Genomic DNA, 20,354 nt, shown 5'->3' with positions numbered 1-20,354 from the left:
ATGTGTGTGTGTGTTTTCTTTTTTTACAGTAATGCGTTTATTATAGGCTGGTGTTTATTGTTGCCTGTGTGCAAGGTGCGCTTTTGAAACTCGCATCTTTTGTTCGTTCGAAAGCCGCATTCGTTATGAACAGATCATGAGCTAAAGAGCGTCTTTTCTTTACAACAAATTAATAACTTGTGCATTTTTTCTCTGTTTTGTTTGTTTGTGTTTTTTTTTTACAGGTTCCTTTGTTTTGGATTTGGCGAGAATCTCAGAAAAGTGCCAGCGCGGAACAGCAGGGTGAAATCGGTTCCAGTTTAAATCGGGGAATTACGCGTCAAACTGGGATCTATGAGCGCAAAAGTGGCGAAACCTAAAGAAGAAAAGGATGCTTCCAAGGGTAAGAGGCGAGGCTTGCGATGCTCGAGAGCTGCCTCTACATTGTTACATCCTCTGGTTTATTAAAGCGACCGTAGTCTGTCACCCACCACCCCCTTCCCCTTCACTTCATTGCATTGTCCTTCCAGGCTTGTGAACACACAGAAAATCAATACAGGCTTTTGTTATGAGTCCTATGCATTTTTGCATTTAGTGATCATAAGTTGTATTACGGTGCCCAATTGGATTTCCGTGTTCAGTTTAGGTTGCATTGATAAAAAAGCAGCATCTATAACCTGTTTCATTCAGCGTGTGTGCATACTGCATGCATACGATGATGATGATGATGATGATGATATCACCACGCTGATGTTACAGGTAGGCAACCCTGTGGAATCCCTCCTGCACCCCAAATCTGTCTGCACACTCCACCTGATCGATAGATAAATATTCTGATCACACTCCCAGTCAGTGATGTGTGATGACGCCGAGTGTTTACTGCGCAACGAGCCATTTCGCAAAGCCGAGCGTAAACTGGTCCGCCATTGCCATGGCGACGGGGAGGATACAGGGTTGCCAGAGAAACAGAGTCTCTTTTGGCACGTGAAAGTCAGTAAACGTTCATGAATGATTTTTTTTTCAGTTTACACCAGTAAATCTGCCTGAGAATAACACATAATAGCTATGATTATATTAGTTTGTCTTGGTTAGGGTTAGGCAATAATGGAAAAAATATTATGTATATATATATTACATATATATATATATATACAGGGGTTGGACAAAATAACTGAAACACCTGGTTTTAGACCACAATAATTTATTAGTATGGTGTAGGGCCTCCTTTTGCGGCCAATACAGCGTCAATTCGTCTTGGAAATGACATATACAAGTCCTGCACAGTGGTCAGAGGGATTTTAAGCCATTCTTCTTGCAGGATAGTGGCCAGGTCACTACGTGATGCTGGTGGAGGAAAACGTTTCCTGACTCGCTTCTCCAAAACACCCCAAAGTGGCTCAATAATATTTAGATCTGGTGACTGTGCAGGCCATGGGAGATGTTCAACTTCACTTTCATGTTCATCAAACCAATCTTTCACCAGTCTTGCTGTGTGTATTGGTGCATTGTCATCCTGATACACGGCACCGCCATTGGATGCACATGGTCTTCCAGAATGGTTCGGTAGTCCTTGGCAGTGACGCGCCCATCTAGCACAAGTATTGGGCCAAGGGAATGCCATGATATGGCAGCCCAAACCATCACTGATCCACCCCCATGCTTCACTCTGGGCATGCAACAGTCTGGGTGGTACGCTTCTTTGGGGCTTCTCCACACCATAACTCTCCCGGATGTGGGGAAAACAGTAAAGGTGGACTCATCAGAGAACAATACATGTTTCACATTGTCCACAGCCCAAGATTTGCGCTCCATGCACCATTAAAACCGACGTTTGGCATTGGCACGAGTGACCAAAGGTTTGGCTATAGCAGCCCGGCCGTGTATATTGACCCTGTGGAGCTCCCGACGGACAGTTCTGGTGGAAACAGGAGAGTTGAGGTGCACATTTAATTCTGCCGTGATTTGGGCAGCCGTGGTTTTATGTTTTTTGGATACAATCCGGGTTAGCACCCGAACATCCCTTTCAGACAGCTTCCTCTTGCGTCCACAGTTAATCCTGTTGGATGTGGTTTGTCCTTCTTGGTGGTATGCTGACATTACCCTGGATACCGTGGCTCTTGATACATCACAAAGACTTGCTGTCTTGGTTACAGATGCGCCAGCAAGACGTGCACCAACAATTTGTCCTCTTTTGAACTCTGGTATGTCACCCATAATGTTGTGTGCATTGCAATATTTTGAGCAAAACTGTGCTCTTACCCTGCTAATTGAACCTTCACACTCTGCTCTTACTGGTGCAATGTGCAATTAATGAAGATTGGCCACCAGACTGGTCCAATTTAGCCATGAAACCTCCCACACTAAAATGACAGGTGTTTCAGTTATTTTGTCCAACCCCTGTATATATATATATATATATATATATATATATATATATATATATATATATTATATACACAGATCAGTCATAAAATTAAAACCACCTCCTTGTTTTTACCCTCACTGTCCATCTTATCAGCTTCACTTACCATATAGAAGCACTTTGAAGTTCTACAATTACTGACTGTAGTCCATCTGTTTCTCTACATACTTTTTTATCCTGCTTTCACCCTGTTCTTCAATGGTCAGGACCCCCACAGGGCCACCACAGAGCAGGTATTATTTAGGTGGTGGATCATTCTCAGCACTGCAGTGACATGGTGGTGGTGTGTTAGTGTGTGTTGTGCTGGTGTGAGTGGATCAGACACAGTAGCGCTGCTGGAGTTTTTAAATACCATGTCCACTCACTGTCCACTCTATTAGACACTCCTACCTAGTTGGTCCACCTTGTAGATGTAAAGTCAGAGACGATCGCTCATCTATTGCTGCTGTTTGAGTCGGTCATCTTCTAGATCTTCACCAGTGGTCACAGGATGCTGCCCATGGAGCGCTGTTGGCTGGATATATTTTTGGTTGGTGGACTATTGTCAGTCCAGCATGGACAGTGGGGTGTTTAAAAACTTCAGCAGTGCTGCTGTGTCTGATCCACTCATACCAGCACAACACACACTAACACACCACCACCATGTCAGTGTCACTGCAGTGCTGAGAATGATCCACCACCCAAATATAACCTGCTCTCTAGTGGTCCTGTGGGGGTCCTGACCATTGAAGAACAGGGTGAAAGCAGGTCTAAAAAGTATGTAGAGAAATAGATGAACTACAGTGAGTAATTGTAGAACTTCAAAGTGCTTCTATATGGTGAGTGGAGCTGATAAAATGGACAGTGAGTGTAGAAACAAGGAAATGGTTTTAATGCCTGATATATAATATATATAATGTACTGTATATATCATATGATGATGCATTTTCACAATACACAGGTTTGTTAATAAAGGGGCAGAAAAAGTATGAAGTGTTCAGTATATTTATAGTAAATTATTTACTAAATGTTGTACAAAATATATTGTTTGTACTATTTACCAGGAAATACTAAACAAATAATAGAGATATTCAGTGTTCTGAAATTATTTATAATATAGAAATACAATGCAATACATGATTTTCCTCCAGTCCTGCAGAGTTTCATGTTTTTCCTGCTCTCATTTGTTACTGTATGCACAGCATGGACCCAGACACACAATTAGTTTCAACTGGACAGTGATGTAGTCAGTATATCCCTTTTATGGAACACAATGTAACAGACCTCTAGTGCAAATGATACAAATCTCTTGCATGTGATGCAAAAATATTCTTTTTGTAGAAGCAAAAAGGTAAATACAATTCAAACAAAAACGATGTAAACATTTTGTCATTGTGCTATTGAACACGCAAAAGGCAAGTGATGGATAGAGTAAAAATAAGTTCACATTATACCAGCTCCTTGCTGTTAGATTATCACTGTCACAGCTTTATTTCTTAAGCACACAAGCTCTTCTTATTTTAAGACTATGTAGTGATGCTGAATCAAATGACTGTAAGTTTGAAATGTAGTAGGTATTTTGTACCATAAAGCTGATTAAAGATGTTTTATTTTTTACTGCAGAAAACCAGAAGTGAACCAACAAAGATACTTTTTTTTAATTGGTACTCACGTCAGACATTAGTTTCCATGCCCGAAAGGCAAATGTTATGGACTTAATTCAAGCACATCAACTGGTTTAATAACTAGTCCATAAGCATATTCGGTTGTAACAGGGCTAGAACGCTACAGAGAATGCAAGGTGGATCCCCACACACCAGCAAGAATAGAAATAAAGCCCAATTTGCAAATATCTAATCAGATAAATAAATAGGCAGTAATTTAATTAATAGAACGACATGAAAACAGCAGCAAACTGCAACAGAGAAAGTGGATAGAAAAGGGATAGTGCAGAAATGAGAACTGGATATCACAATATGACAGGTTACTTTGGCCATCCGCAACAAGACCAGCTCTCAGAAAACAGAAAGGACATGCTGGTTCGAGCAATATGTGCACATCACTGAGCATAACCATGTATTTATGGGCGAATCCAGCTAAGGAAAAGGGGCATAATGCTGCCTCCCAGGCCGGACCCCTCATGAAGCCCAGTAAACAGAGACACCAGAGTGAGTTCCAATGAATCAAAAGAATGCTGACCACCGGCTGGTCCGGCACCACAGCCTCAGAGGAATGTAAGTGTGCCATCAAAGGACAGAGCAAAACCGTGACATATAGGAAACCTTCCACCCAAAAAGACATAACACTTATGAGGTGCATGTGACTGTCAATCAAGATAGATTGGATTGACAGATTACACACAGCTAAACCTCCATCCCCATCTGCTGGCCAAACTAGGCCTCGTAGAAGGACACGGTTCCTAATGTAGAACTGCTCTTGGGCGTCAGCCACTATGTTCCAATCAGGCATTATTAAACAAACAAAGATTAAATGTATTATAATTTAACCCCAGCTAGTCATACTTCTATTTAGAAAGGTTTTCTTTAGAGTAGCATAGTTTAAAATTCAATAATTTAGCACAATATATTTCTACATATTAAAATTAGCATAATTGTACAGTTTATCTTTTTTTTAATTAATACATTTGTATTATAAGTAAGTGAAAATAACATAACTGGGGTCTGCTCCTCTTGCATTTTGATTGTTACTAGTTGCACAATATGAACCACTAATCACTGCCCATGAAAATTTCAAACATTTTTGCTTTAGTTGAGGTCAGTAACTCGGTCATAAATGTACTTGCTTTACACATGAATGCTTTATATGCCTGCACATATCATCTAAACAATTAATGAATGCTTTTCTATTTTGCTATTACATAAATAGCTGTGCATTTGTTAGTCACATCAAGACAACATTTGAAAACTGCTGTTACATACCAACATGTACATAATCATACACCGCACGGGGAAAATGCATAATGCTTGCTGGAACTTCTGTATTAATAAAATAGTAGACTTTTACAACACGATTGTATAAAATATTGAGTAATTTTACCTATAGGTCACATTCAGTAATTAGTTTTAAACCCCACTTTTTTGCTATAATATCTGAGGAATCAGGCAGTAGATGAATGGTCTTCTGGTCTCACAGGTCCTGGATGACAAGTGTCACATAAATTTAGCTAGGTGAATTGGTCCAGATGAAGTGTCAGGGCAATTGATATTCGCAGTGCTGTTTAGAGAAGCATCATTAATCATAAAGCGGTTTTGCACTTCGCTCTGACACCTGCTCTAATCTACCATGCTGAGTACTTGGCTGTGTCTACAGTCATTTAAATCTGCTCTGGGTGTGTAAGGATAGCAAAGTTTTTCATAGTTTCTTTACATTGCAAATGCTTAAAGCTTTAATGAGGCTTTGTCATTTAATTGCATTAGGAACAAAATTGTGACATTTTGTTAAATGCAATAAAAAGAAGAGTCTGTGATTTGTTTAGTCTCTTAAATCTTTGTTTAACTGACAATAGTAGAAAGAAAAGATTCTCAGTGTTGAATGTTGAATGTGGGTGACCTTTTAGCTCTCAGAAGGCAATACATGAGAAACCATCATGCTAATGTGATGAATATAGCCACACTGGCCCGGGAGTACTTTAGAAAACCGTTGTCACTTAAAACAGTCCACCGCTGCATCAAGAAACCAACCAGAAACTTTATTATGCAAAGAGAAAGCCATACATCAATTCCCCGCAGAAACCCCTCAGAGTTCTCTGGACCTGAGCTCATCTCAGATGGTCCAAAAGACATTGGACATGTGTGCTCTGATCAGTGAGTTTGTGGTTCAGCTAGTTTTGTGGTGAGCAGCTAAATTAACAAAAATCTACTTTCAAAACTGCAACAATTAGTGTCCTCAATTTCATAATCATTAAAAAGTCTAATTAATAGGAAAGGTAATGGATCACGGGGTAAGCACGCCTCTGTCCCATATACTTTGAAATGTGTGTTTCAGGCATCCAAATACACTGATCAGCCATAACATTAAAACCACCTCCTTGTTTCTACACTCACTGTCCATTATATCAGCTCCACTCACTATACAGAAGCACGTTGTAGTTCTACAATGACTGACTGTAGTCCATCTGTTTCTCTACATACCTTTTTAACCTGCGTTCACCCTGTTGTTCAATGGTCAGGACCCCACAGGACCACCACAGAGCAGGTATTATTTGGGTGGTGGATCATTCTCAGTACTGCAGTGACACTGACATTGTGGTGGTGTGTTAGTGTGTGTTGTGCTGGTGTGAGTGGATCAGACACAGCAGCGCTGCTGGAGATTTTAAATACAGTGTCCACTCACTGTCCACTCTATTAGACACTCCTACCTAGTTGGTCCACCTTGTAGATGTAAAGTCAGAGACGATCGCTCATCTATTGCTGCTGTTTGAGTCGGTCATCTTCTAGACCTTCATCATTGGTCACAGGACGCTGCCCACAGGGTGCTGTTGGCTGGATATATTTTTGGTTGGTGGACTATTCTAAGTTCAGCAGGGACAGTGGGGTGTTCAAACTCTCCATTAGCATTGCTGTGTCTGATCCACTCATACCAGCACAACACACACTAACACACCACCACCATGTCAGTGTCACTGCAGTGTCCTGACCATTGAAGAACAGCATGAAAGGGGGCTAAACAAAGCATGCAGAGAAACAGATGGACTACAGTCAGTAATTGTAGAACTACAAAGTGCTTCTATATGATAAGTGGAGCTGATAAAATGGACAGTGAGTGTAGAAACAAGGAGGTGTTACTGTTAATGTTATGTTTTTTTTTTTTCTTTTATCATACCCATAAGGAATTAGAAGAGTTTTACTCCACAGCTCTACAGCTCCAGGGAACTTGGTTTGATTATCACCCTAGGTCTAGTGTTGATGTAAGTTTTATCCTGGTACATTCATTCATACTACTGCATACTGAAAATATGATAGGAGAAATGTTATGACTGAACGACTGAGTGTGTGATACCATGCCATGCCATGTAATATTAAACAGCCCTTATAAAGCATTTCCACCTTGTGCCAAGTGTTCCCTAAATGGGTCCCATATTTACAGTGATCCTACTCAAAATAAATCAATAAATGCATAAAGATAAATTAAAATTAACACTGAAAATTAACACAAGTAATTTAGCTTAGTTTGTATAAAGCCGGCTCTACAGGGCATGAGGTTGCTATTCAGACAATGAATGCCTGGTCAAAACATGAACTAATTACGGTTTACTAAATTACAGTGGGGAACAGCATGAAGCCATAAACAGAGACTCTAAGCTTCTGCAATATACATACATTGTAAGGTTGGGACAGCACAGACCATTTGTACTAATAATTATTGGCCATAGAGTTGGTAGATGCTTAATGAGAGACGTTTAAGAGATGAAATTAACCCTGAATATTGCCCCTGGTTGCGAAGCCACAGTGAAGGGTTTAGCTGGTCGAGTGGGTCCAGTTCATTTTAGTGGTCCAAAATTTAGAAGCAATACTACGTTCTTCCAGTTTAGTCATAACCAGGTTTTACAGACTATCTAAGTCCTACTTTTCATGAAACAGCTACCAGTCCTCAGTTAGGGGCTAGCATGTGCCTTCTTTTACACATGTGCACCCACTTACTATTTTAGAAAAACTGTTTAATTCTAACCTGCCACCAAAAGTGTGACCATTCCTGTTTGTATTGCGTAGACATGGAAGGTAGAAACACTATGGTGGTTTCCTTTCAGGTAAAAATTCATATTTGTCATGTCGCAAATTGACATTCCATTGGTTTCATAGGGTAGGTGTGGCATTATGAGCCAATAATACAAGTTAAACAACAAACAGATGCTGACGGATAGACTGCTACTCATCTTTTTCTTGAGGTGACCGACAATGTCCAACTGACCAAATGTTCAGGGTGTGGATCTACTAACTTGTAACATCTTTATTATTTATAGACTCTTCTTATTTTTTTGCCCATTGTGACAACTTCTGCTGCTTGCTTGACACCCTTGCTGGCTGGGGAAGGCTGCAGGCTAGTACATGCCTTTAAAAAATGACCCTTCTCTGATATGTGAAGCTACCGGACATATCTAAACACTGGTCAGCATTTCGACCACACAGTAGGAGTCAGTGTTGAAGTGGCAAAGAAGAAAAAAAAACAATGCATTTATTTGTCATATATACACAGTACAATGACATTCCTGTTCCATATATCCCAGCTTGTTGTTTGGAAGCTGGGGTCAGAGTGCAGGGTCAGCCATTGTACAGCACCCCTTTAGCAGACAGGTTAACAGGTCTTGCTCAAGTGCCCAACTGTGGCTGCATAGCAGAGTCGGGAACTCTCAAGCTTTCAATTGATAGTGCAAAGCTTTACCCACTAGGCTACCACTGTCTTCTACTCCAGTTACACCCTAAGTTATATTTCATCATTAATTACAATGAAAATCAACTAGTATATAGTAAAATGATTATTATTTCTGACTGGACACTTATCTTTTATTAGTGCTACTACGCCTGACACAAGTCTGGCTGAAGCAAAAACTGTCTAAATTTATAGTATTAGTTCCTGGAATGGCTTCAAACAAGCCTCAGACACGGGACTAATTAAGCACCCCTGATGGAGTTCAATATTTAACATCCGTTGGCTGGGTTTTATAGTCATCTACAAGTGGAAAACACTTATTCTTTTTGACCATGCAACCTCTGGCATGCTTTAATAAAGTTTGAAGCCTTAATGGTCCAAGCAAGAGCATTCATTAAAGCACAGGAATGCTCAGTCAAATATGTAAAGTGACCAGAATATCAGGAGAAGTTAAAAAAACGTCATCTAGCTACATGGAATGTCTTCATTTACCCTAATTAGTTGTCTTTGGCTGTTCGGTCGGCTGCTTCGCTTTGGTCTGTCGTAGAAACCAGTTTTGTGGATCTTGTACAACAATTCTGGAAGTCGTCCATTTTTCCAGTTACCTCTGGAAAGTAATCTCATACAGTTTATAACCTTTAAGCAGAAACAAGTTCTTAATAGAAATTCATCTGCAGTGGTAAAAAAAAAGGTTTTATCTTGTGGTACAATATAGGGTGTGTTCGAAAACCTAGTGAGCTACCTTGCTGTCTTACTGCCTACATAGGCAGCTGCCTAAGTAGAGAGGATTCTAATAAGTCATTGACTTATAAGGCAGGTTATTCGAACGCGCTACTTAGACAGTTTTTGCTAACTAAGCTAACACAGTTAGCATCATGCCATTCAAACCAATGGGATGAGGTGGCACAACGCGCTAGCATGTCAATCTCCCTCCGTGTACCGAAAACGGTTAAAGTGCACAAATGACACTTGTGCAAGTTTATACAAATAAAAAATCAATAATAATTTATTTGTTTGAAAAGAACTTTTCTCCGCACCGTCCGCCATGTTTTTCTGTGAGAAAAGTTGTGCCGCACTGAATGCTGGGATTGCCTTCGCCACTAAGGCAGCATAAGATGCTCACTCGTTCTTGAGTCAAAATAGCGTTGAAATTTTAAGATACCTTACTAGTGAGCATTAAATCATCTTGGATTTTGAACAGCCTTCTTCTCGGGAACACTCGTAGGATGATGTAAAATGCGGTCTATGTAGAGACTTCACTAGGTTTTCGAACACACCCTTTGTCTCCTGTTGCTGTTGAGCAGAAACACAAAGAGTTGTCATGGTAGACAATATTTTAAATAAGTACTATGACCTTAATGTGTCCAACAGTAAATGATTTTGATCCAAAGTTACAGGCAAAGGTGCAGAGATACAGAGGTCCTTTTTTGACTCACAGTGTAGAAGCTTTATTTTTGGGGTTCATTAATGGAAACATGGGTCATTTTGACCCAAGCAGCATGAAGTGTGAGGGATAATCCTAGATACCTTATTAAGCTAGGGGTCATTTACTTGAATTGGCTTCATTAGGAGTCAGAATTGGAAACGCACCAAGGGAACCCACTAGAGACTCTCAAGAGAACTGCTGATGATGCTGATGAAGGACCTTATAATTACAGTGTTGTTCAAAGGCTCATTAAGTACCTCTAATTCAGTATAATGGGAATTATACATTTGGTTATTTATTATTATTATTTTTTGTTGTTGTTATGTATTATACTGATTGTTAATAGCATTTATTTGGATTTTATTGTGTGGTAATCTCCTACCTGGAACACTGGGGTATTAATTCCATTAGTCATCACATGCAGTAATCACATCTGGATTATATATTATGTTATATTATATACGCAGCTCCCGTTGTGTATGTCTTTGTGTCTGGGTGTGCGAGTTCACTCTGATAAAACAGTGTGTTTGTCTGTCTAGAAATAAGGCATCTTGAGGGTGACAGTTGCTAAAAATAGCACAGTGTCTGTGTTCCTTGAAGCAGATTTCGCTCGGTCTGCAGCCATACACACGGCGGGCGCAGTAGTGCTTCAATGTAAGTGCATGCTCATTAAGGAAAGAATCATTTCCATAATGAGAAGCAGTCAAAGCAACAAGGCAGAATTAAGCATTGCATTAATCTGATAAATGGTAATTACTCTAAAAGAAACAAAGTAATAAAAAAAAAAATCAAGATCATTAGCTTAAATAAAGCTTAGATTTAAAAGTATTGGGGTCAGGAGTCATCTAGTTGAAACCCAGATTTAAAACACTGTGGTTACTATGCAGGCAATGCTTTGTGATTGGTGATACAGGCAAAATGTTTTAGCATAGTATATGTAAATAAATATGACTTTATAGGACTTTTATGATGCTTGAAAGTCTTCAATACAGTTTGCCTCAGATTCTTAGACTTAGACTCTTTTAAACACTGCTTTTAGCTTAGCTCAGCACACAGCTTTTCAGTTGGGACTTGATTCTGTGCTCATTGAACCATTTCAGATGCATGTTTTAGATCTGTCTGGTTTACTGTTCTGAGGTTCAGTCTCCTAGCAGAGACAGATATGATTCTATTTGACATTTTACAAAGTCCAGGATGCCGTTTATTATAGAAGGGTTTCCAGTGCACTGGAGGAAGTAAGGAAAACATTAAATAGTCTCTACCATGCATAGCTGTACAGTGCTTTTCTGTATAGCCAGACTTTTTAAATACCAAACCCACAGTTGTTTTGTTGTTGATTTAAAGTGTCTGATTGAAGGTGGTGTCTAATTTCCATATTTTATTAAATGATTTTAATCGATATGACACTTAATGAGATACTTAAGGTGATATAAGGTCAACCAGCCCAGCCATTGGGACGTGCACTTTTCAGTACGCTCTCAATGCCAGTCCCAAGCCCAATTTTTAAAAATTAAAAGGGTTGCTTCAGGAAGGGCGCTCGGCATTTTAAAAAAAGTGCCAAATCAGGTAGGCAGACCAGAATGATCTTCTGTGGCGACTAAAAATACAGGATAAGCCAAGACAGTCTTGTGGACAGACAGTTGGACAGTCTTGCTATAATAAGAAACAGCACATCTTCAATCTATAGCCTCAAAGATGGAAGCATATAGTTTCTTGAGTATAACTGATTTTTTACACATACTGGCGAGAAGTCTTACTGAAACACTTGAACGTACTATGTAGGAGGGGTGCTCACATACCATTGGGCATATAGTAGGTGTTTATTATATATAATAATACCTGACCATAATCTTGTTGGACTTCTTATTTCAAAACTATGGGCATTGTAATAGTTGATTACCCTTTGTGGCTATAACAGCCTCCACTTTTCTTGGATGGCTTTACACAAGATCTATCTCACAAGAGTTAAATAGGGTTGAGATCGGGCTTAGTGTAGGTCACACCAAACTCATCAACAGTTAACTGTTGCCACAAAGTTGGAAGCAAATACAGTGGAACCTCGTTTTAATGGATCTCCATTTAACGGATTTCGGATTTAACGAACAAAATCTGGAAAACCGAATGTCCAGTCCGATTGTTTTAAAATTCCTGCGAGAAGCGTACCAAGACCAGAAGTTCAGTAATTGTCTGCTAGTCGGCGCACGTCTCCCTGTTTACATTAGTGATAGGCTTTATTTTGTCGGAGGCTCACTTTGTTCTCGCCTTTTCTCTGTGTTTTATGCTTAATTTTTGCAAGTTATGCACCAGCACTGCTCCAGTAGCCACCAGCAGTGCATTAGACTCAGAATAATAGACACTCTAGTCCCCACTATAAGTGTTTCATCTCCTCCACCACACAAGGTAAATCAAATTTCCCCCCAGTAGTACAGTACACCAATTTTAATATTTATTTACAGGTTTTACTTAACATATTTACATATCTAGTTATGTTTTTTATTTTACTGGATCATGTGTGCATGTTTAGCACTTTTGTGGACTTTGTGCTGTGAAAAAAAATGTATTGCATTTTACGGACCAGAGATTCCTCCCTTTTAGTCTGTTAAATTGAGGTTTCACTGCAAGCACTGTATGCAAACACATTGACTTAATAACAAGGTGTGTCTATATAAAAAAGAAACCAATGCTAGACATCAGAAGGGCATATTTAGTTAGATTAGGTGAAAGTGAGTATAAATAAATGAATGCGTAAACAAAGTGTGCTGTACTTTATTTAGGTTCAAACTAATAAAAACTAGTGTGGGTTGGGTTATCAATGCTGTGTACGGACCTTGGTTGCCCAGAGTGCCTGTACAGAAAGTGGAGGAGCGCAGATTTCGGGCCATGGCTCTCCGTACGCAAAGTATGGAAGAGTAAGAAGGGATTGGTGGACTGCACACACCCTCCTTGGGGTGGTGTATATTTGCCAGACACACACACCCACCCTCGGGGTCCCCAGCAGCAGCAGATTGGCTACACTAAAATTGGGAGAAAAAGGGGGAAAATGTATAAAAACTAGTTAGCTTTTTGATTTTCACTAAATGTAATAGCCCTGACTAGGTGAATTGTTAAAGGTCACAGGTTTGATTATTGCACTCTATAGCTCTGAAACTGAGGCAAATGTGCTACAGGCCATCTGCAAAACAAACAAGCAAGTAAACAAAAAAAGTTACATAAATTCAAACTGAGAAGTGCTACAGAAAACAGGAATTCATTTTCAGCACCTTTAATGTAAATGGTAGCAAGCTGACAGCTGCCTGGCATTTAGTGTGGCCACTCAAAACTAATGATCAGTGGCAGAGAAGCTGTAAGCCAAATCCATTTGTTTATAATTAGTGTTGGATTTAATAGCTAATCCGCGCGTATGTGTGTGTGTGTGTGTGTGACTGAGTTCCTGTACTGATGTGACTGGTGCTGGAGCAAACACACAGACTAGCTACAAGACTAGCCAACTTTGCTAATCTATTTTTTCGTATTATATATTATGTTTATATATTTTTTTCTTTTCATAACCTAATCTAACCTTTTATCTAACTATTGTCCTGTCTGATAAAAACAAAACATTAAGCCTTGTTTAAATCAGGAAGGAGTTCAAAAATCACAAATCCTTTAAAAATAACAGTAACATAAACTTTTTCAACCACTGCTCTTATACTTCGATTCTCATGTCACACTGTTGTAGTTACACAAGCATCAGGGACTGATAAAGCTGTGTGCTAGTCCTGAGGGGATTTATAATTGACTTTTCAGTGTGCACAGCGCAGTGTCAGTCCCTTACGCTTTCTTTTTGAGAAATGCTAGGGTGGATATGATGCATGCTCTTAGCTTAGCGCACATCCTACATAGCACAGCATTTTAAAAACCCTTACATGAAAAGCAGCACTTGGTCAGGATAGTGGAAGTAGAGCAGACAGTGTAAATATTTCAAGGAATGTACAGTGGAATCAGAAAGTATTCCGACCCTGTCACATTTTGCACACGTCACTGTGACGTGGGTTTGATTTTATATTGATATGATTGCCATTTTTACCCACCATCACTCACACTGTGACACTCCAGCTGCATTTATTATTTTTGAGATGTGTTTGAGAAACTAATTGACCCACAGTTTACACTGCATTACCAGTACAAAACTCAAGCTATGACACGGGAGATGGGAGAACCTGCTGACTGGTCAAGCCACCTGGTAGATTAATCTTGATACAATAGTTGTATTACTTGATAGAAGTCATGTTTTTATACACTATGTGGCCAAACTACAGGTATATGGACATTGTGGGCAGCTGTTACCTAGTGGTTAAGGTACTGGAATAGTAATCAAAAGGATGCCGATTCAAGCCCCACCACTGCAAGGTTGCTACTGTTGGGCCCTTGAAGAAGGTGCTTAATCCTCAATTGCTTAGATTGTATACTGTCACAACTGTGGGTGGCACAGTGGCTAAGTGGGAAGTCTGGGTCCGAGTGTTTGCGTGGGTTTCCCCTGGGTGCTCCGGTTTCCTCCCACAGTCCAAAAACATGCAGCCAGGTTAATTGGAGACACTGAATTGTCCTATAGGTACCTAGTCGCTAGGATGCATAAACCAGTGCATTGTAGTGCTGGTCCCAAGCCCGGATAAATAGGGAGGGTTGTGACATCGGGGTAAAAACTGTGCCAAATCAAAAATGCGGATCACGATCCGCCAGCGACCCCTATCGGGAGCAGCCGAGGAAATAGTAGTAGTATATATAGGTCACTTTGGCTAAAAGCGTCTCCTAAATGCTGTAAATGTAAAATTGTCCTGATTATTTAGATTAGTTTTTTTTAACCACACGTTTGCAACTAGAGGCTTTTGCAGCAATAACGAAGGGCCAACTGTCTGTCAAAACCCATGGTTTTTGAAATCTGATCTTCAACAAGCTTAGTTGTCAACATACTTTTGGCCATCTTGTGTAACACAACACAAAGTATTAGTTTTCATTGTGCTCATTTTTTGATGCACCATGCTGGTATAAAGGCCAAATCTTCCATCAAAAGCTGTTTATATTTTAATGACCAGAGTTTTTTTTTTAGTGCGTTGGTGGCCGTTGTTGGAGTTTCACACTGTGGCCCAGTACATTTCTCTGCTGGAATTCCCTCATTAAAGTGCACCAGCCCCCTGTCTGAACACCCACAACAACACGTATTGGCTATAAATACCAGCAGAACAATGTTCTATTTTATTCTCTATACTATGGATAGTTTGCTCTCATAGTGTGATATTTGTATTAATTGCGCCTACAATAGATGTTCCATCTTAAAGTGGTTTCCAAAGTCCTACTAAAAGTCTATTTTTAACATAATATTGACTACCATAAGTAAACAAGCTGCTATTAAAAATCAAAATGTGAAAACATATAGACATACTTATGGTTGTGCAGTTTTTGTTCCTTTGTCTTACCAAAACGTCTGACCATCACCAAGTTGCTACTTTTTTTTATCCTGCTTTCTCCCTGTTCCACTACAGAGCAGGTATTATTTAGGTGGTGGATCATTCTCAGCACTGCAGTGACACTGACATGGTGGTGGTGTGTTAGTGTGTGTTGTGCTGGTATGAGTGGATCAGACACAGCAGCGCTGCTGGAGTTTTTAAATTCCGTGTCCACTCACTGTCCACTTTATTAGACACTCCTACCTAGTAGGTCCACCTTGTTGATGTAAAGTCAGAGACGATCGCTCATCTATTGCTGCTGTTTGAGTTGGTCATCCTCTAGACCTTCATCAGTGGTCACAGGACGCTGCCCACAGGGTGCTGTTGGCTGGATATTTTTGGTTGGTGGACTATTCTCAGTCCAGCAGTGACAGTGAGGTGTTTAAAAACTCCATCAGTGCTGCTGTGTCTGATCCACCACCACCATGTCAGTGTCACTGCAGTACTGAGAATAATCCACCACCTAAATAATACCTACTCTGTAGTGGTCCTGTGGGGGTCCTGACCATTGAAGAACAGCATGAAAGGGGGCTAACAAAGCATGCAGAGAAACAGACGGACCACAGTCAGTAATTGTAGAACTACAAAGTTCTTCTATATGGTAAGTGGAGCTGATAAAATGAACAATGAGTGTAGAAACAAGGAGGTGGTTTTAATGTTATGGCTGATCGGTGTATGTTTCCAATTTATTTCAGGAAAATAAAGCATTATGGGAGTTAGAGAGATTTGTTAGCATTATTTTTCATTCATTCTAATTGAGTTTGTTAATGTGCTTTGCCATATTTGGTCCATAGAGATAATTTTCTTGCCCAAATCAATTTGAGCCAATAAATGTCCAGTGACTCACCATGCCACCAGTGCTAAGAATGTAAACAACTTTACTGGGGCTTTAAATGTCACACAAAACAAACCACTGGAAAAAAGGGTAAAATGTAATTAAAAAAACAAACAACCAGTCAGTAAAATGTTGCTTGTAAAACAGTCTTGTCAGAAAATTAAATCATTTGAATGTAAGTCTATAAAAACACTCGATTTTACAGAGTCCAAGTACACATTACCTTTCAGTAATGAGCATTTCTGTGTATCCAACCAAACAGCCATGTAGACCGAAATCTGATATTAACACATAATTCAATGTAATAGAATTAATGGAACAATAATTATACACAGTATTTCCTTTTTTGGTAAAGTATAATCGGGTATGGGATTGACACTGGGAATAAACTGAATGTTTTCTGTCTCTGTCCTGTGCATCATACTCCGGGGACAGATGGCCTTTCCGCTCCCCTGCTGCTCTTTCTGATCTTTGGCTCTGTGTTCACATCCTACCCTGGCACTCTCTGATTCTAGTTCTTATCACCCCTCTGGGCTCCCAGGTTGCCCACATGACACTCTCATTGCTCCAGATGGACTACAGAGCTCCGGCTACTAACACTAACCACAGAACTAAGCTTAATTAGAACCCAGGATTGATTCGATCTGGACCGAGGAGCGGATTTTCAGATTTTTTAACAAAGTCAGTGGGACAGTAGTACTAGTAATCATGAGGTTGCTGGTTCAAGCCCTACCATCGCCAAGTTGCCACTGTTGGGCCCCTGAGCAAGGCCCTTAACCCTAAATTGCTTGAATTGTAGTCGGTGATAATTGTAAGTTGATTTGAATAAAAGTAAAATATCTATCTGTCTGTCTGTCTGTCTGTCTGTCTGTCTGTCTGTCGGTCTGTCTGTCTTTCTGTCTATCTATCTATCTATCTGTCTGTCTGTCTGCCTGCCTGCCTGTCTGCCTGCCTGTCTGCCTATCTACCTGTGTATCCATCTGTTTGTCAGTCTATATATCTATCTGAATGCCTACCTGTTTGTCTGTCTGTCTGTCTGTCTGTCTATCTATCTATCTATCTATCTATCTATCTATCTATCTATCTATCTATCTATCTATCTATCTATCTATCTATCTATCTATCTGTCTGTCTGTCTATCTGTCTATCACAGTACAGGGATCGATTATCATTGTAAAAATGTTTGTTTTATTTCCAGTGTCATTCACATATCCAATAAATATACATATTGCATTGGTTAATATCAGACCCTGTCTATACACACATGGCTGTTTGATTAAATATTTAGAAATGCACATTATAAAAAGGTGTACTCGGTCTGTGAAATCTAGTGTTTTTACAGACTTACATTAAAATTTGGCCATTTTCTGGTCATTTACATTTTCAGCATTTAGCAGACGCTTTTATCCAAAGTGACTTACAGTCCTGTGACAGTATACAGCCTAAGCAATTGAGGGTTAAGGGCCTTGCTCAAGGGCCCAACAGTGGCAACCTGACAGAGGTGGGGCTTGAACTGGCAACCTTTTGATTACTAATCCAGTACCTTAACCACTAGGCTACAACATCATCACGAAACAAAAGCAAATCTGAATGATTATAACATGGTGTATCCAAAAGTTAAAAACCCAAACCAAAAACAATATAGCAAGCAGCACAGTCTGTCTATGTTCTGACACAGTAGTTATTAATAAGTGACCTTAAAAAAACAATACACAAACATTTTTAAAAAACAGGCAACAGAAGTCTCATACAGGGGTGCACAAAATAAACAAACCAAAAGCCCGGTGGGAACAAGTGTTCTCTAGTTATAGCATGTGTCAAAAGTTTGAGGCGGTGCAGTAATAGAAGGCAGAGTTGCAGTTACGCTGTTATGTTAGAGAACATTGCCCGACAGTAAGCAAAAACGTTTGTAGTGTACACTGCTCATTTCATTTCAAAGCTTTGCAATATACTCGCTTCTAAATCATAGAGGCGAGGTGTGACTTTAGAGGCGGTCTGGATCTTTGCCGGGAAGCAAACTGACGAGGTAATTGACTTCTTACGGTTTAAATGAAATACCCTTACTCTATAAATCCCCATTATTTATCAGCTCTCGTGTACGTTGAAAGGTCGGCGTCTGTAAAACCTATAGGCTGCAGCCTCTAGGATGATGTGAGGAAGATACAGCTCTACATAAACCTGTAAAAGACTTGAGATTAGATGAAACTGGATACCCTTGAGAGACTGGGACTTTTTAACAATATAGATTTGGGAAATTTCAATAAAATGCTGAAGAGATAAAAATTTAGTGCTAAGCATGTTTGAACCACACTTGGTTCTATGCTGGGGGGCTGCTTGGGGGTAAAAGGACCCACATCACCCACATCACGTTAAGAGTTGAGATTATTGTTTTATCCCTGCTGTATTTATTTATTATTTATTTATTAGGATTTTAACGTCATGTTTTACACTTTGGTTACATTGATGACAGGACAGGTAGTTACTGGTTACACAAGATTCATCAGTTCACAAGTTTAATGTCAAACACAGTCATGGACAATTTTGTATCTCCAATTCACTTCACTTGCACGTCTTTGGACTTTGGGAGGAAACCGGAGCACCCTGAGAACATAGAAAGGACCCGGACCGCCCCACCTGAGAATCGAACCCAGGACCTTCTTGCTGTGAGGTGACAGTGCTATACCCACTGAGTCACTGTGCCACCCCCCCTGCTGTATTAAAGAGTTAATTAAAGATATGATCTGGTGAGTTTAGCCTTTTTAGCCAATGCTAACATGCCTTCAACCTGGCGTCTTGGTTTGGAAAAAAGCCTTTACCCTTCAGCATGACTGTATCCTTGTGCATGAAGCCATGGTTTAATGTGTGCAGGAACATTACTGACCTGCACCGGGTCTTGACCGCAGACCAGTGAAAGCAATTTGAGATCATTCTGAACCTCGATTAAAACCTTAACCCTTGTGTTAAGTGACATTGACTTTACTGCCTTGTTCTTTGGGGTCCCGGAGACTCCATAGTTGTGCGTGTAAATTAATTTTTTAATAGAATCAGCTGTAACCTCAACATCAGACAGAAACTAAAAACATTTAAAAATGTATTACCTTTAATCAAAAATAACTCTACAGGGTTTCTAATTTAGGTGTTTGGAACACAATATCAATATAAAATATTATTTATTTGCAGTTTCCACAAAATTAGGAAAAGTCCTGAAGTATCGAGCTGATTAAAAGGGCTGAAGACATTATCCGAGAAGTTAAAGAGGCTCTGAGGTCTCAGGGACCCCAAACAGAACAACTTTGAGATGAATTGGAATGTGGATTGTGAGCCGGGCCTTTTAGTCAACCATCAGTGCCTGATAAATGCTCTTTTCACTGACTGGGTGGATATTCTGACAGACATGCTTTAAAATATTGTGGAAAGCCATGAGGTTATGAACATGGATTTGGAAGGTGAGGTCTAACCAGCTTATGTGTATGGGCAGGAAGGGGCCTTCTCCAAACTGTTGCCAGAAATGTAGCTTTGCTGCTAAGCTAGCTACTTAGCTACTTGGACTCCTGGAAAGACTTAAATGAACAAAGAGCTACAACTAAATACAATAAACCTTTTATTATCTGCTTTATCCTGGTCATGCTCATGGCAGGTCTGGGCGTGTCCGGAAACACTTGACGCAAGGCAGGGAATACCCGGACAGGGTGCCAATCTATTACAGGGCTTCGGCCATTCTTCCTCTCAGACATATCCAATCATGCCCGTGTAGACGTCCGGCCGGAGTAGAAGCCTGACGTTGGTGGTGGGCTAGCGTAATAGAACGCTGCGCCACCCGAGCGCCCAACTAAAAACTGGTCA

At 40.0% G+C, this 20,354-nt stretch overlaps 1 protein-coding gene across 1 annotated transcript in view; it reads left to right on the top strand.

The window, feature by feature from the left end:
• The first annotated feature begins 348 nt into the window (after window positions 1–348).
• Window positions 349–20,354, top strand: part of fgf13a (fibroblast growth factor 13a) — a 144,709-nt gene continuing 124,703 nt past the window's right edge. The window contains exon 1 of the mRNA XM_062999820.1: window positions 349–382. The gene's annotated coding sequence lies outside the window, so the exon portion shown is untranslated. The remainder of the gene's footprint in view (window positions 383–20,354) is intronic.

This window comes from Trichomycterus rosablanca, chromosome 8 (assembly GCF_030014385.1).
Source record: "Trichomycterus rosablanca isolate fTriRos1 chromosome 8, fTriRos1.hap1, whole genome shotgun sequence".
In the NCBI taxonomy this organism is placed as follows: Eukaryota; Metazoa; Chordata; class Actinopteri; order Siluriformes; family Trichomycteridae; genus Trichomycterus; species Trichomycterus rosablanca.
Note: the sequence above shows the minus strand (reverse complement) of the source record. Positions and strands in the feature narration are given on the sequence as shown.